We start from the raw sequence: 14,509 nt of genomic DNA on the forward strand, positions 1-14,509 counted from the left end.
GGTACTGGGTGGGATTACACACACACACATGCACACACGCACACACACATAGAGACAGAGTGCACAGAGTGAATTGAAGAGGATGGGATCATATCTTAAAAAAAAATGAAATCAAGCAGTGAGAGAGAAAGATATTGGGAGGAGAAAGGGAGAATTGAATGGGGCAAATTATCTCTCATAAAAGAGGCAAGCAAAAGACTCATTAGTGGAGGGATAAAGAGGGGAGGTGAGAGAAAAACATGAAGTCTACTCTCATCACATTCCACTAAAGGAAAGAATAAAATGCCTACTCATCTTGGTATGAAAACCTATCTTACAATACAGGAAAGTGGAGGATAGGGGGATAAGCAGAGTGGGGGGGGATGATAGAAGGGAGGGCATGGGGAGGAGAGTGCAATTTGAGGTCAACACTCATGGGGTGGGATAGGATCAAAAGAGAATAGAAGTAATGGGGGACAGGATAGGATGGAGGGAAATACTGTTAGTCCTATACAACACAACTATTATAGAAGTCATTTGCAAAACTACACAGATTTGGCCCATATTGAATTGCTTGCCTTCCAAAGGGAAGGGGTGGAGAGGGAGGGAGCTAAAGAAGTTGGAACTCAAAGTGTTAAGATCAACTGTAATGTTCTTACCACTAGGAAATAAGAAATACAGGTAAAGGGGTATAGAAAGCTATCTGGCCCTACAGGACAAAAGAGAAGACAGAGACAAGGGCAGAGAGGGATGATAGAAGAGAGAGCAGATTGGTCATAGGGGCAATTAGAATGCTTGGCGTTTGGGGGGGGAGGGGAGAAAAGGGGAAAAATTTGTAACCCAAAATTTTGTGAAAATGAATGTTAAAAGCTAAATAAAAAGAAAAAAAAAAAAAAGACTTGTTTTTTAAGGGAGGGGGGAAAGATTACAGGATGGACAACAGACTGTCACATTTCCTTTAAAACTCAAAACCATTTTGACTGCATCAAAACTGTATCTGGAACTTGAAGAATTTTGGATTTAATCCTAAAACTCACTATCTATTGGATCTGGAATTTATATAGATAGAAAACCCTACAATGTTCATGCTGCTCTTGCCGTGGTAACTCTTTTGAGTATAAATTGAGGAAATCCCATTTCCTCTTGAAGTACTATCAATGAAGCCAGGGACGTATGTACTGAAAGCAATTTCTTCCAACCATGCAGGGACATCCTGTTGAGCATCTAACAGTACTTTTACTAAAGGTTATACTAAATGGCTATCTGGTTCCAAATCAAAGATTGAAATAGTTTGCCAATGTTATTACAGTGACCAGTAAATCCAATTTGGTAAACATATTCATTGATGATTGAAGGAAGATCAAAATTAATATTATGTTGAATATTTTCAACATCTAGCCTTCTGGCAGTTACTCAAATAGCAACAAGGACTGGGTCCTTTTCGCATCAAACATCCCCAAGAGCTTTTTTTCTCTCTCTATTCCCAAGTACCATGAATTCTTGTTGATAATTTTTCTTGACAAAAAAAGGTTGTGATAAAATTTGCTTTTCTCTCAGTTTCAACAAACATCATTGTTCTTTCCTCACCTATATTTCATTGAATTACAACAAGCTTTTCTCATTTTGAGTATTGGCCAATTTACAGAACAATCTGTTGAGCATCACTACAAGCTCCAGCCACTTATTCAGCTGTGACAGCTTTTTAAAATTCTCCAGCCAATCTTTGAATTTATTCTGGAAAAGTGGGACTAAGCATCAGGGTTTGGCAATGGTCTTTCAATGGCATTCCTGGAAAGGAAATTCTCTTCTTCATTTCGGGACCAAAACCCATTACCAGCATTCCATTAGCTTTACCCAAGACTAACTATTTGACTTGTCTAAGGCTAATCTTTACTTAAGATATCCATTAGCCCTCCTGGTGGTGCACATAAAATGCTAAACCCTTGCATTATTTGGCAAACTGAATGTCGCAGTTGTGTTCCCCACAAATTACAACAGGTCTTATATAAGTCTCAAAAGAAAATTTCCTTGCTCCCAGGAAAATCTGATTCATCAACTCTCAAGTTAGAGCAAAAAAATAATATACACTGGTTCTTGCTGATTTTTTAAATCACTGCCACTTACTCCATTCCACATCATATGAGCCAAAAATGGCAAAAGAAAAGCCACAGTTTTCCCAGACTGTTCCAGTATAAAAGGAATACTCTATTTTTGCACAGTAGTAAGTTTGGTATAAACAGCTTTAGTAATGTTGTTATTAAGTGTCTGACAGGGATTTGCATCTTCAAAAGTGACTACTGCTAGCAAAGCATCATGGCCAAATACTTCCACAAGAACAGTATCATTCTTGTCAAAATTTATGCCAGTCTGGTAGTGTGCCAAGATGGAGTCTTCATTTTCAGGTGAGGGAGGTGGTATATAGTTCATTTCTGGTCCTTAAAAGTCACCACTTTTCCTTCCAGAACCTACCACTTCTTTATAGAATTCTTTGTAACCACCTCTTCCACCAACACTTATGCCTTAAAAATTGTCAGCTTCTGGATCAACTAATTCTGTTCTTCTTAAACTAAAAAAAAAAATCTACCAAGGAATCGTGGCCCATTCTCTCATTCAGATTCATTATTGTAAATGGGTCCAAATCCTTGAGGGCAATCTTGGAAACTGCCACATCAGCCTCTATTTGATGACACTGAAACTTCTGAAACATTTCAGTCTTGATAACTATCTCTCCTGGTAAATCCTCTGCACCTTGTCTGATTATTTTCATCATCATTTAATTCTCTCCAACAGCTTAGAGCTATTACTTTCTTCAAATTTGTTACTTGAAAATCCTGATTTCAAAAGCTTTTCTAGGTTCAAATCTATTCACTGTGGATAGATTCTCTCTCTTTGAAGACTGATCACTGGCATCTGTTTCCCAAACTTTGTCTAGAAGCAGATTTATTCCTCTTGAATTTATCTCTTCAGGTAGTTACATTACTTATTTCTGATTAATCTGAAGCCTTAATAAAAGCATCTTCATTCACTCTAGAAGAACAGGTATCTTTGTCAAATACAAGGAGAAAAGATAGTATGTGAGTTTTGAGGATTCCTGTGTTCCAATCTTCATCTCCTATGTAAGCTACAAGTTCTTCTCTATAAGGCCTTTTTTAAGGATAGTGAATTTAAAATTGGAAAATTATCTCAGAGATCATGTAGTCTAGTCCTCTTAGTTTATAGAAGAGGAAATACACTCTCAGACAGTTGGTGACTTACCCAAGGTCATTTGTAAAATAGCCAAAAATAAACCTGCTAGTATCCTTACTATCTAAACTCCTTTTCCAAATCTGTCCTAGCTCCCTGTTTGACCTTACCTCATTCTCATTTGCATTATATTTATTTGTGTACACATCACTCACCCTCCTCATCATTTGTAAACTCCTTGAGTTATTTCTCCTGTGCCTAGCATATCAGATACTTAATAAATATTTGTGGAATTAAACTGAGTTTGGTGAACACTATTTCCTTGGAAAGAAAAGCTATAATTAAGAAAAAAATTTAAAGGCATCAACACAGTGAAAGTTTTGAGACATATTGGCATGCTGAATTCTTAAATCGGTGTCAAATTAATGAAAGCAGTAGGAGTGAGGGGTTTTTAACTTCACACTGACAGAAGGAGAGACAGGACAGACAAGGAAGGGCTAATGTGCTGCTGCCATTTAAAAAGGGAGCTGTGGAAGAACAGGGAAAACTACAGACCTGTGAGCCTGACCTTTAGCTTAGGGGAAATTCTCCAGTGTCTGATGTGGAGAAAATAGGACACCTCATAGCAGCAGAAAGTTCCAAGACAGGTGTGTTGAGAGCACAAAGGAAAGATTGGCCTTAAAAAGTAGCTGTAGCTTCAGTGACCAGGAGGAAATAAATGACAGGAGGGGAGGAAAAAAGAGCCAAACAATCAGTTCTCCAAAAATCTCTGTTGCTAAAAGACTGCAAATGGGGTTAGAAAAGTCAGCACAGAGACAGAGTTTTAATAGGGTTAAAAACCTGCTTCAGTAACAGGGTCAAGAGGGTCAGTACAAGGATATATCCCATAAGAGATGGCAAGCTATCTACCACTGGAACATTTCTAGATTGATTACTATACAATTTAAATATATCTTTAAGGAATTTGTGCAAATGTTATATTTTAGTATTTTCCAAGAAATTTACAACATGTTGACAGTTAAAGAAACTATATTTATTTATCTAAATTTATTTGCCTTTTGAGATGTCTCTGAATGGGGGAGGGATTATTGAATCCAAAATGGAGGGACAGGTATCAGAGAATTCAGGAATAAATGAGGGGTTTGAAGTACAGACTGATAAGTGAGATGCCTTTAATGAGAAAAATTATACATCTACAAGGATTTGGTTCTAAAAAAAAGATTCTAAAGAAAAAAAACTGCTTGGCACATTTTTCAAGATTAGGAATTCAAATTCATCTGCTCAATTTCTGACAAACAGCAATAAGTTTAACAGAAGGCAGGGACCACTCTAATGTCTACATAATAATGGACCATGAATTGGAGGGCCTATTCGGGGAGTATGGAGGACATCCTGCCTTTGTTGCAATCAGTGTGAAGTTTCTTATGTAAGTCCAGGAAAGAAAATTTCAAGTATAAATGAATATAAGGAAGATTCTGAACTTCTTCCTAAATTCTAGGCTCCATCTTTGTGAAACACTTAATGGGAATGGAACTCAGTTACTTTTTGCCTCTTCTCATTTCAGACACTTACTTGTGCCTCTGCTACTGCACCCTTTGTGTCATTAACTGCTAGAGAAAGAAGTCAGATATAAGGACTTTTCCTTTCTCTACTTGAGATTAAGTGGTTTAGGTTTAGGAATTAAGGAGAGAAGAGGATATTAACAATTCACCCTCATCTGTGCTAGGACCAGTATAAGTGTAAAAGAAAACAAATGACTCTTTTCTTATTACCTTTTCTGGATTAGTACAAGTTGCTCCAGATATCACCTTTTCTTTACTTAGGAAATGGCAGTTACAAAGAGAAACTTGTCTCTCTATCTCTTAAAGGTGCAAGCAATTTATTAAACCTGTTTCTTGAGCTGCCATCATGCTGGTACTAAAAAAAATCTGGTGAAAAGATCATAAGATCATAACTTTCGAGATGAAAGGGACCATAGAGGCCATTTAAGCCCCAATATCAATCTAATTGAGGATTGGTTGAAGGAGCTGGCATGTTTAATCTGGAGGAGAGAAGATTTAGAAGATGCATGATAGTTATTTTCAAGTATGTCAAGAGTAGTCATAGTAGGAAAAGGATTAAATTTGGTCTTCTTAGCCCTAGAGGGAAGAACTAAGAATGATGGGTAGAAGTTACAGAGACAGAGTGAAGCTTGATGTTAGAGAAAATGTCCTAATAATCAGAGTTATATAAATGTGAAATAGGCTGCCTTGGAAGGCATTCAGTTTTTCCTGACCTCTAGTCATGTCACTATCAAGTATATTGTAAAAGAAATTATTATTTAGGATTGAGTGGTCTAGATGGTCTCTGAGGTTCCTTCTGACTCTGAGATTCTGTTAAATGGAATAGAACAATGCACAAAGTTGTAAAAAATGAGGCTTAACTTGTTATGGCATCAAAGTACATGATCATAAATGGAGGTGTGGCTAAACAAATTGGGTTGCAGGAGTTGTGCCAAAAGAAAGGATGCCTACGGTGAAGATAGAGAAGCATGGAGAGACTTATATGAACAGATGCATGGTGAAGGAAACACAAACAGGAAAACAATATACACAAAGACTAAATTAATATAAATGGAAAGAATAACAATCACAAAATAATGAATGTTGTAAGATTGCAAAGAACAAGCATGACCCCCCAAAAAAGGTTTATGAGATGCCACATTCCATTCCCCTCATTCCTTTGCAGATGTGGAATCCACAGGTATAGAACACTGTGTATTTTGTCAGATTGTTTTGATGTGTCTCGTTGTTTTTCTCTTGTTTTTCTTTAAAAAAACAACTTTGTTATATGAGATGGTTGTGGGGGGGAGGGAAGGATACATGAGAAAATATAGTATTATAAAATAAATGATTAATAAACATTTTTTAATATCATGGCTTAAAAGTTAGGCACATTTTGTTGAATTTCTGAGCAGAAACCAACCAAAATATCAAGGATAGTCCAATTTATAGTTTACAGAGGAGGTCAGCAACTACCCTTTATACCTACATTTCATGAATAAAAATAGTTCACCACCAAGAAATTCTTCCTTGGAGCTAACTTGAGTTTTCTGTGCTTCACTCCGAGACCTTTTTACTCCTCAGTAGAAATTGAGAACAGCTTCTTCTTAGCTCCAAATTTCCTCCTTACCATGATGAACAAGTATCAAACATAGACAAAAGTGAAATTGAATGATTAGGAATAGATGGTGGGGATCTTTATCATTGGAATGAGCATCCAAAATGATGCAATCAGGAATTTTTTGAGTATGTATATATTAAAATATCATCTCTCCTTTTTGGTTAAAAACAAAAGAAAACCAGCTGCCCCAATGCATTTCTATAAGTCTTTTATATATCTGAAGATTTCATATTATCCCTCAGTCTTCTATTTTCTAACAATATTTCTTTTAACCTTCCTACATATAGTATATTATTTTCCAATTCTAATTTCATTTGTGGCTCTTCCCTTCACCATCTCAAAATTGCTTTCATAGTCTAGAAATGAGATATGGATACAAGGATAAAGTTCTGATGAGTCTTACATAGTTAATGCCTCATACACCAGTTTCCTTTTCAGGATGAGTGAGGTGGGTTAGGGCCAGTTACTGAGAATGAAGTGGCATGAAAAATGTTATTTAGAACACGAAGGACTGACAAAAGAGGTGGTCTAGACATGTATATAATAAAAAGCAAGTGTTATGGTTGTCTCTCAAATTACTAAAGAAATAGGTAGGATGTCTTCAGACTGTTAGTCAGATCCCATGGATGATTTATAGGAAACCACTTTATGAAATGCAAAGACCTAGAAGTAAGATTGCAATCTGCATCAGTGGAGGTGGTACCCACACTAAAAATACCACAGATCCATTAAAGCTATAATAACAAAACTATGTTGCATTTAAAAGCAAGCTAACAGCTTTACATGTTTTCTCATTTGTTGATCCTCATAATAATACTGTAAAGTCGGTACTCTCATGTTAGAGATGAGGAAGCTGAGGCAGAGAGAGGTGAAATGATTTAACGAGAGTTACAAAGTTAATAATAGTTGGAGGCAGGATTTGACCTCATTTGTCTTACTCAAAATTTCACACTCCATCAAGTGCCCCATCCAATTATTTTAAACCAAAGCAGGACCAGTTATAATATGGTGCTAGTGAGAAAAAAAAATGGATTTCTTTAGAGACAAAAAAACACAGCTTCAATTTGCATAGAAACCATTAATTTTGCATTGCCGAAAAAATCATTCTTTCATTGCAGACCATATATATTTAACTTCTGTTATTCTATAAAAGCAATGATCCACTCCAGCAAGGCTAATTGATCTATTCATTTTATCCTATATGAGAGAGAAAAAAAGAGAATTACTACAACACTTTGGTTCACAACACACACATACACACACATCCTTATCCTCTACACTTATCTAATTATTCAACTCTTAAACAAAACTCCCAGGCTTGCCTAAATCCTACCTCCTTTATGATGGATTATTGTGAAATCTTGAGAGGAAACTGAAAACCTTAGGCATATAGGTCATGCTTTTACCATAGCTGTCAAATGAAAGTAGGGGCCTCAAAAAAGAAATATGGGCATATGGGGAGAGAGAAAACAAACAGAATTCTTATCCATTAGAGTTCTTCAAACAGGACTGCTTTGGGAGGTAGTGAACTCCCTGCCACTGGAGGTAGGAGTTACTCACTTGTCAATAATTTCGTAGAACGTATACTTGTTCAGGCCTACATTGGAGTGAGTGATCAATGAATTCCCTTCCAACTTTGAGCATCTGTGATTTTATGCTAATCCTTTATGAACTACTATGGATGATCATGTTATCCCCCTCTAAGTGCTCCTAGCATTTATTATCTGTACCAATATTTTTATTGACTAAATACAGACTATAGAATTGACTATAGAATGACCATAGCTAGCCATCTTTACAAATCTAAGTTGTTTGATCACAAATCTAACTGGAAGAAACTATGACTGGAACATATTTATTACTACTCAAGAACATATTTCTGATCGCATATCTCATCTCAGGTCATTAGCATCCCTTTCTCATGCAAAGGAAGCAACATTATAAAAAGAGTTTTTATTTACCTTACTTTTATCCACATATATCTAATACATGCTTTTTTAACTACAGGGCTGCTGCATTTCTGACTAATGGTCAGTCTGTCATCAGACTGCCATCCCCTACCATTCTCTGATGATAGTGGATAGCTCTGACTACAAATGCAGACTTCTCATTACTTAGCTGGGGAGGAATAGATTGGTGTATGCAGAAAAATTCATTAATTAATAGCACTTTCTGCTTACCTTCAGGAAAAACATCTTAAGGACAAAGTTCCTGTCAATCATTTTAAAACATAGCTTTAGTAAAATCTGCTACCTCAGCTGCTTTACAGAAATATCTTCATAACTATTTTATTCTAACAGGATAGTCTTTCATTTTCAATGTTTACTGAAAGATAGATACATCATTTTTTGTTATAGTCTCTCAAATGGAGAAGAGGAAATAGAAAAACAGGTGGAGGAGGGACAGTAGAAGAAGAATCCTTAAAGAAAGTCACTCTACTCCCTTTATCAAATCACCATGAAAAAAAAAATACAAATAGTCCTTCTGAGAAATGTAATCTCCAAATATATTCCCTGATCTGTGATTCTGATTCAGCAAAAGCCATGCAGTTTTCCTCTACTTGCTTGGGTTCCAAACACATGTAGAAAAAATAACAAAACAGACTACACCTAGTATAAATACCTAAAGCTTCACATTTTGATATACTGTTGGAATTCAACTTTGACCTAGAGAAGTGTCAACTAGGAAAAAAATAGACAACATCAAGGTATAAAATTTTCCATTTTGTGTTCCACAGAATTAAAATTTGATTTCCAAGATTTCCATACTTAGATTTTCCTTACTTAGTCCCTGAAACTAGTGTTTCACAAACTGAGGGTCAGGGACCCCAGGAAATTATAAGAATTTTGAAGATATCAGAGACCAGATATTCAAAAGGCCATTTAGTAGCATGGCAAAGGTAATCTGCTGATTACATAAATTGAATTAATCTACTTCTTCCATCCACCTTTCAGGATTCTGCTACATATAGAATCTACTACAACCTAACCTAGTTAGAGAGCTAAGTGGCACAAGGGATATAGTGCTGGACCTGGAGTCAGGAAGACTCAGCTTCCTGAGTTCAAATATGGCTTCAGACACTTACAAGTTGTGTGACTCTGGGCAAGTCATTTAACCTTGTTTGCCTCAGTTTCCTCATCTATAATATAAGCTAATAAAGGAAATGGCAAACCAGTATAGTATCTTTGCCAAGAAAGCCTCAGTCCTCATGAAGGGTCAGACATGACTGAAAACAACTGAACAATAACAACCTACATCTAAACAACTCTACAAAATAGCATTTCTATCAAATGTGGACAAGATTTGCTAGTATATCAATAGTTCAATTCCAATCCTTTCTAGGTCTAAACCCCAGAAAGATTAGGGATAGAGAAAAAGGACCTATATGTACAAAAATATTTATTGTGGTTCTTTTTGTACTAGCCAAAAAACTCCTGAAAACTAATGAGGTGACCATCAATTAAGGATTGATAAACCAACTGAGAACAGGGACTGTCTTTTGCCTCTTTTTGTATGCCCAGAGTTTAACAAAGTGATTGGCACATAGTAGGCACCTAATAAATGTTTACTGATTGATTGATATTTGAGTGTAATGCGTCTTTTTGGACCATAAGTAATGAAATGACCAGATTTATAAAAAATTGGGAAGATCTGTATAAACTGATGCAGAGCAAAGTGAGTAGAACTAGGAGAACAATTTGTGCAATATAAACATTATAATCAATAAAAACAAATTTGAAGGACTTGAAAATTCTGATCAACATAATGACAAATCACAATCCTGGAGGACCAAAGCTAAAGCATGCTCCCTCATCCTGAGAGACAGGAGATAGACTTATGATACAGATTGAAATAAATACACATTTTTGGACATGGTCAATGCAGAAATTTGTTTTTCTTAACTATCCATATTTTTATAAGAATTTTCTTTTTTTGTTTTGATTCAATTCAGTGGAAGGAAGAAGAAAAGGAAAAAGATAAATCTTTTTTGGTTTAAAAAAATGAAAATAATTCATTTTCTCCAACCCAGATCTGAAGAACAATTAGCTATGTTACATTAGCAGGAGTTAAATAGAAATATTATATTGCTACCTTCCATCAACTATATAAACCAAATTAATTTATATATTCAGTGACTTGCCAAACTACCAAAAAATTATTTTGTAAAGCTAGAAAAAATAATAACAAAAATTCATCTGGAAGAAGAAACGATCAAGAATATCAAGGGAATTAATGAAAAAAATGCAAAGGAAGGTGGCCTAGCCATGCCAGATCTAAAACTATATTATAATGCGGCAACTATCAAAACTATTTGGTACTGGCTAAGAAATAGAGTGGTGAACCAGCGTAATAGGTTAGGTATACAAGACATAGTAGCAGATGACTATAAAAATTTACTGTTTGATAAACCCAAGACTCCAGCTTCTGGGATAAGAATTCACTATTTGACAAAAACTGCTGGGAAATCTGGAAAATAGCATGGCAGAAACTAGGCATGGATCAACATCTGACATACTATACCGAGCTAACGTCAAAATGGACACATCAAAATGGGTAATACCATAAGCAAATTAGAAGAGCAAGGAATAGTTTACATGTCAGATCTATAGAGAAAGGAAGAATTTGTGACCAAACAGGAGACAGAGGACATTATGAAATGCAAATTATATATTAAATATAAAAATTTTTACATAAAACAAAACCAATGCAACCAAAATTAGAAGGAAAGCTAAAAGCTGAGAAACAAGTTCTGATAAAGGCCTCATTTCTCAAATATATAGAGAACTGAGTCATATTTATAAAAATACAAGTCATTCCCCAGTTGATAAATGGTCAAGGGATATGAACAGGCAGTTTTCAGATGAAGAAATTAAAGCTATGAAAAGCATATGAAAAAATGCTCTGAATCACTATTGATTAGAGAAATGCAAATTAAAACTCTGAAGTACAACCTCACACCTATCAGATTGGTTAATGTCACAGAAAAGGAAAATGGCAAATGTTGGAGAAGATGTGGGAAAATTGTAACATTAATGTATTGTTGGTGGAGTTGTGACTTGATCCAACCATTCTGGAGAGCAGTTTAGCACTATGTCCAAAGGCAACCAAACTGTGCATACCCTTTGATTCAGCAATATCACTAGTAGGTCTGTATTCCAAAAATATCCAAAAAAAAAGAGAAAAGTACCCACGTGTACAAAAATATTTATGGCAGCTCTTTTTGTGGTAGCAAAGAACTGGAAACTGAGGGGATACCCATCAGTTGGGGAATACTTGAACAAGCTGTGGTATATGAATGCAATGGAATAGTATTGTGCTATAAGAAATGATGAGCATGTGGATTTCAGAAAAATCTGGAAAGGTTTACATGAACTGATGCCGAGTGAAGTGAACAGAACCAGGAGAACATTGTATAAAGTAACAGCAACATTATGCAATGATCAACTATGATAGACCTAGTTCTTTTCAGCAATGCAATGATCAAAGACAATTCCAAGACTTTTAGAAAATACTATCCACATCCAGAGAAAGAACTATGAAATCTGAATGCAGATCTAAGCATACTATTTTCACTTTTTTGTTTCTTCTTTCTTGTGGTTTTTCCCTTTTGTTCTGATTCTTCTTTCACAACATGACTAATGTGGAAATATACATGATTGTATATGTATAATATATAACATATCAGATTGTTTATTGTCTTGGGGTGGAGGGAAGGAAAGGAGGAAAGAAAATTTGGAGCTCAAAATCTTAATAAAAATGAATGTTGAAAACTATCTTTAGTGCAAAAAACAATATCCTGGTGTGTTACATGGACTAGAATTTTCATTTAACGTTTATTTTCCTTCTATTTTTTAGTTCAATACTAACTACTTCAGGGAGCTCAAGCTCTCCAAGTCTGGGGGTAAATTTATGGGGTAACATCCTAATCAACTCCATTTTTCTTGCTCTAATATTATTATAGAGGTATGATAATTCTCCAGAAACAAACCATTTTTATCATTAGCTAGAGATTATACTCTATGCTTTTCACTGGGCATATTGTTTTCCTCTCTCATCTTCTTTCTCATGACAGAGGGTGTGAAAAAAATCTTCACTAAATTCTGAACCTGAGAGAGGCAAGCATATGGAGATGAAAGTCACAGTGATACTAGACTCCATCTCCCGAACACATGGTCCATTAGTGTGCCTTCTCTTTCTAGCACTACAGCAGAATTAGATGACTAAAAACACTGCACAGCCAAACTACAGTGAACATAGGGTCTGGCCTAGTAAGCTGACCACCATGAACATGATATGAAAAGCAAGAAATGAATATAGATCCTATTGCTTTAGATTCTATATAATCAGTCCACCAAAATCTCTCCAACTTCATAAAAATGACTTACCTGGATTGGATTTTGCTCCTTTGCAAAAGTTGATCAAATAACAGAGGAATTGTGCCCAGTGATCAGTTTCCCAAAAAAGAATTGGCCTCTAGTGGCTCATTGAAATGAAAAGCCACAAAACTACAGCATTTGCGATTTCAGAAATCATTGAATAAGAAATGCAGAACAGAAAGGGACCTTAGAAATTTTTTTAAGCCAAACTCCTCACTTTAAAGAGAATAAATTGCAGGTCATATATAGTAAAGTCACTTTCCAAAGGTCATACAACTAATTAGTGGAAATTAGAACTAGAAACCAAATATGCTAAATCTTTCCTAGTACAGTGGTCTCTCCATACTGAAAAACATTCTCTAAATCTAACCCTTATCTAACTATCAAGGGGGAGAGGGGGTGAAGAAAAGGAAGGAAACAAACACTTATTAGGCACCTACTATGTGCCTGGCACTGAGTTAAACACTTTAAAATATCTCTCATTTGATCCTCACAATAACCCTGAAAGATAGGTGCTATTTTTATCCCTGCTTTACAGTTGAGGAAACTAAGGCAGAAAGAAGGTTAAGTGAGTCTCCCAGAATCCCACTGCCAGTAAGTGTCTGAGTGTCTGAGACCAGATTTGAACTCAGGTCTTCCTAAACCCAGGCTCACTAAGCTACCTAGTTGTCTCTAAGTAGTCTTTCTCCTTTCTTCTGTTCCATTTGTTAGGAAACAATGACCTTGATAAGTAACAGATAGACATCTTTATCGAAGAAAAGGAAAGATATATTTCAGTGAAATAAAGCACAATAAAATATCAATGCCATCATTTTCCAAAGCCCTTAAAAGTGAACATAAGTGCTCTTCAGAATCCCCACAAAATCCTTCACTATCCTGTCATCCTTTCCTAATTGACATAGCTTTCCTCTGTAGTAGATGCCAAATATTGAATATAATCACATCATCTAGTTGTCACAGTGGAGAGAATACCAGACCTTGAATAAGGAAGATGTGAATTCAAATCCATTTTCAGACATATATTATCTCTGAGAAAGGCTCTTGATCCCTATCTAACCCAGCTGCTGTATCTATAAAATGGTAATAATAAGAACACCTCCCTCCTAGGGTTATTGTGAGGATATAATCAGATAATGAAAGCTAAGTGCTCTGCAAATCTTAATGCTTTCCATATGCTAGTTATTATGAGCTATTATCTCAGAGTTGTAGGAATATTTCTATATCAATCTATAAAATAGTTAAGATTGTATATATTTCATCATTCTTCTTTCTATTTGAATTACTAATAAATGTAAAATAATTTTTATATTATTTTTCATAAGCAATGTATAATATTTCAGTTACCTTAAATGAACTTCTGTAGGCTAGCATGGGAACTATCACGTATAACATCATTCTGAATGTGTTCTGAGTTCCAAATAAAACACAAACTTTAAAACAAACAAACAACTTTTTGTAAATTGAGAGTTGCTGTTGTTAATTAATTACTGCCCTGACAACTGTCTGAAAATGAAGCATCCTCTATACCTATAGGTTCACTCTTCACTGTCACTAGGCTGCACTCCTCTGAATTTTTCCACATGTCCCAGAAACATCTTCATCCTGAAAGATCATTTCAGCCTTGTCATTCACATACTACAAGTAGGGACACTGGGACACTGCCGTTTGATTAGGTGACTCCTAAAATCTCAAGAACACTCTTTATTTCTTACCAGGCTGAACTGAAGACTTCTCTATCAAGCCCCAGAGCTTTTCTTCTTATGTGTCATTTTCCTCATTATAATGTAAGCTTCTTGAGGGCAAGAATT

At 35.6% G+C, this 14,509-nt stretch overlaps 1 pseudogene; it reads right to left on the bottom strand.

The window, feature by feature from the left end:
• Window positions 1-1,005: 1,005 nt before the first annotated feature.
• On the bottom strand, window positions 1,006-14,283 carry LOC140505412 (probable ATP-dependent RNA helicase DDX4 pseudogene; annotated as a pseudogene).
• Between the last annotated feature and the right edge of the window lie 226 nt (window positions 14,284-14,509).

This window comes from Notamacropus eugenii, chromosome 1 (assembly GCF_028372415.1).
Source record: "Notamacropus eugenii isolate mMacEug1 chromosome 1, mMacEug1.pri_v2, whole genome shotgun sequence".
Classification (NCBI taxonomy): Eukaryota; Metazoa; Chordata; class Mammalia; order Diprotodontia; family Macropodidae; genus Notamacropus; species Notamacropus eugenii.